Below are 4,311 nucleotides of genomic sequence, written 5' to 3' on the forward strand. Positions count from 1 at the left end.
TTCTTCTCAGCCTCTGTTCCGCAGTTGCTGCCTGTCTGCTTGGGGTCGGCCCCTGTCCCCGGGAGTGGGGTGCCCCCAGACACGGCGCATCTAAGGGTCGTGTGAGGGGAAATCTGAAATGGTCATGGTGCTGCCAGGCAGGAAGGGGGGTTGGCCTGTCACGTTGACCCTGGGCCACCTCTGGAGGGGATGTCACGGCCCAGGTCTGTAGTGCAGTGAGGGCCGCGGGGGGAGGACCTGTCACTGGCTTGAAGCCCCTTGGGTCACGGGGACCCCAGTGCCACTCGCGGGCAGCGAGCCGGGCTCTGCACCTGCAGGAAGCACTGCCTGGGAGGAGCCCGAGAAGGGGGTCGTTCTTCCTACTCAGTGACAGTGGTGCTTCCTTAATGCTACAGGGTGGAGAGTTTTACAGTTTGGCCAACAGCCTGATAACTGACACGGCCGCCTTTAAGATGGAGTCCCCGGTCGCCTTGTGCGGGGTCAGGGCGTTCTCCAGTGGGCATGCTTCCGGAATTGGGCCTCTTCCATCAGGCTTACCACCTGTGCTTGTGCGATTTCAGTCAGATGGAGACCTACCTGGGAAAAGAGGTTTTCCAAGTCTGTAACAAGTTCATCCCCAGGCAGATGTTAGGAAACCAGCAGGCCTCCACACGTCCAGGGAGAGTGTCACCGTGAGCCTGGGGAAGGAACAAGAAACATTTGGAGAAAATTACTTCCCTTCCATGCCTGCCCCTGTGGGAGCAGGGCTTCGGGAGCATCCGGAGCTGCGCACGGCTCTGCTGGCCACGGCGTTCGCCCTGCTCCTGCTCCGGGCGGGACTGCGCCTCACCCAGGGCCCCCCCCCCCATCTCCAGTTCGTAGTTACCAGGTCAGCACCCGCCTTTGGAAAACCCTCCTTTAACCCGTCATTAGCCCCTCCAGCTGCCACCGTTTCTCCGTTCCTTCCACCTGGAGTCAGTCTTGCCTCTGCTGACACAGCAGCTCTCTGGTCACCACCGGGTTCTCCCATCACTGCCCCCCACCCCTCTCTAACATGGGGGAGGCCCCGGCCAGGGGTAGGTCACGCCCGGCTGACGCCCTCCGTCTGCACTGGTGGGGCACCCTCTTCCCAAGCGCCAGCTCCTTGGTGTCCGCTGCCCGCTGCTCCCGCCACCGCGTCTCGCAAACGCACTTGCCCCCGTGCCTGACCTCGGAGTCCTGGCTCCTTGTTCTCTGGAACCCACTCCAGTCCCCTCCGACCCACCGGGTCCTCTTCACAATGCAGAACGGTGCCATCGCCCACCACACAGTCCAGGCCTGTGCCTCCCTGGGTTCCCTCTCCCGCTCGCCTTTTCCCATGCTGGCCAGTGGCTTCTCGCCAGGGGAAGTCATCACTGTTGTCAAAACCTGGGGACGCCCACCACCCGTCATGACCCACTGGGCCCTCAGCCCCGTGACAGCTGCCCGCTCTGCCCACTGTAGTCGCGGCACATGGGCCAGCGCTGTTCCTCCAACACCTCAGCTGTGACGGGTGCACACCCAAGGCCCAAACTTCACCCGTGCATCGTGCAAGCACCGCCTTGGCACGTTTAACTCCTAACGACCCTTTGAGATGGGAGGTATGCTGATCCAGTTCCTCAGAGGAGGGGCGGGGCTTGGCATCCAGGGGCCAAGGTGAGGGTGAGGGCACCCTCTTGCCTCCCACACACGCTCCTTTCTGAAAGGCTGGGCGCTCTTGGCCCGCAGCCAGCGCTGAGAGGACAAGCAGCCCTTACTGGAAGCTGCTGCACAGACATCCATCGCAGCGGGCACTGGCTGTCTCCCGCCTAGAGCGTGAGGCTGTCCCAGGAGTGGCCTCATGCCCCTGCCTGGAGAGGGTTTGTCACTGGCACTAAATGGACGGACCTGTAAGGGGTTATGTTTCAGATGCCCAGGCCTGGGTGGAGGTGTTCATGGCAGGAAGGCCAATTTCCGCCAAAAGAAACCGGACCACGCCGGCCTCAAGTGCCCAGTCGAGCTGTGTCTCAAAGGGCTGTACCCAGCTGGTCAGTGCCTGGAAGGGGGGAGTTGGGGGCGGGATGGGCAGGGGCAGGAGAAAAAACAGAAGAGGTGAGAGAGAAGTCAGAGGAAAAGTCTTGCCCCGTTTCCACAACCTGCTGCAAATTCAGCTCCTGGCCAGTCACGCTTAGAATAAAAATTTCCAACACAGCCTCGTGGTCCCACTCAGCCACACCCAGAGGCCTGGGCAAAGGTTATGGAGTCAATGGGGTGACTAATCTCTGGCCCACACAGGAACAAAGGCCCGCAGGAAGTGGCTCATCTGCTCCACAGAAGGAACTTGGGGCTCCAGGGGCTGTGGGGCCAAGGACACAGAGTGACCAGGACTAGTGGCCAAGGCAACCAGGAGCTGAGCCCCCAGACACCAGGACACTGAGCCGACAAAGGACTCTCAATCTGCCCCGATGCTGCCCCACTCCTCACAGAGCTGTGGGGTTCGGGGTGAGCAGTGAGCAGAGTGTTGAGACAGGCCAGTAAACCAGGACAACGGGAACAGGGAAACTGAGGCAGGTAGTTAAACAGCAGTTTACAGCCACCTAGTAAATCCTACCTTCCCTAATCCATGGACACTCAAGAGTAAATGTTTTGCAAGGAGGTAAAAGACTTGTACTCAGAGAACTACTTGTACTCAGAGGACATTGAGAAAAGAGATAGAGGAAGACATAAACAAGTGGAAGAATATACTGTGTTCATGGATTGGTAGAATTATCATTAAATGTCCATACCACCCAAGGCAATCTACAGATTCAATGCAGTCCCTATTAAAATACCAACAGCATGTATCACAGATCTAGAACAAATACTCCAAAAATTTATGTGGAACCAAAAAAAGACCCTGAATAGCTGCAGCAATCTTTTAAAACAACCAAAAAATATATATTTTTATTGATTTCAGAGAGGAAGGGAGAGGGAGAGAGAGAAACATCAATGATGAGCGAGAATCATTGATTGGCTGCCTCCTCCATGCCCCACACTGGGGATCGAGCCCACAACCCGGGCATGTGCCCTTGACCAGAATCGAATCCAGGACCTTTCAGTCTGCAGGCCGACGCTCTACCCACTGAGCCAAGCCACAATCTCAAGAAAGAACAACAAAGTTGGAGGAATCGCAATACTAGATATCAAGCTATATTACAAAGCCACTGTAATCAAAACTGCCTGGTACTGGCACAAGAACAGGCATATAGATCAATGAAATAGAACAGAGATCCCAGAAATTGACCCAAGCCATTATGCTCAATTAATATTTGACAAAGGAGGCAAGAACATACAATGGAGTCAAGACAGCCTCTTCAATAAATGGTTTTGGGAAAATTGGACAGATACATGCAAAAAAATGAAACTAGACCACCAACTTACACCATACACAAAAATAAACTCAAGGTGGATTAAATGTAAGACAGGAAACCATAAAAATCTTAGAAGAAATCATAAGCAGCAACATCTCAGACATCGCTCGTAGCAATATGTTTACAGATACATCTCCTAGGGCAAAGGAAACTAAGGAGAAAATAAACAGATGGGACTACATCCAAATAAAACGCTTCTGCACAGCAAGAGAAACCAGCAACAAAACGAAAAGGGAGCCCACGCTATGGGAGAACATATTTGCCAATGATACATCTGAGAAAGGGTTAATCTCCAAAATACGTAAGGAACTCATACAACTTAATAAAAGGAAGACAAACAATCCAATTAAAAAATGGGCAAAGGATCTAAATAGACATTTCTCCAAAGCGGACATACAGACGGCCAAGAAACATGAAAAAAATGCTCCAAGTACCCGATGGTCAGAGAGATGCCGAACACACCAATAAGGTATCTATCACCCCACACCTGTCAGAACGGCTGCCATCAACAAATCAACAAACCACAGGAGTTGGCGAGGATGCAGAGAAAAGGGAGCCCCGTGCACTGCCGGTGGGAAAGCAGACTGTGCAGCCACTGTGGAGAACAGTATGGAGTTTCCTCAAAAGATTCAACATGGAACTGCCATTTGACCCAGTGATCCCACTTCTAGGACTATATCCTAAGAAACCCGAAACACCAATCAGAAAGAACTTATGCACTCCCATGTCCATAGTAACATAATTTACCATAGCTAAGCTCTGGAAACAGCCCAAGTGCCCACCAGCAGATGAATAGATAAAAAAAGCTGTGGTACATTTACACCATGGAGTACTATGCAGCAGTAAAAAGAAGGATCTCTTACCCTTGGAGACAACATGGAGGGACCTGGAGAGCATTATATTAAGTGAAACAAGCCAGTCAGAG

This window comes from Myotis nattereri, assembly GCF_964212035.1.
Source record: "Myotis nattereri genome assembly, chromosome: 19".
In the NCBI taxonomy this organism is placed as follows: domain Eukaryota; kingdom Metazoa; phylum Chordata; class Mammalia; order Chiroptera; family Vespertilionidae; genus Myotis; species Myotis nattereri.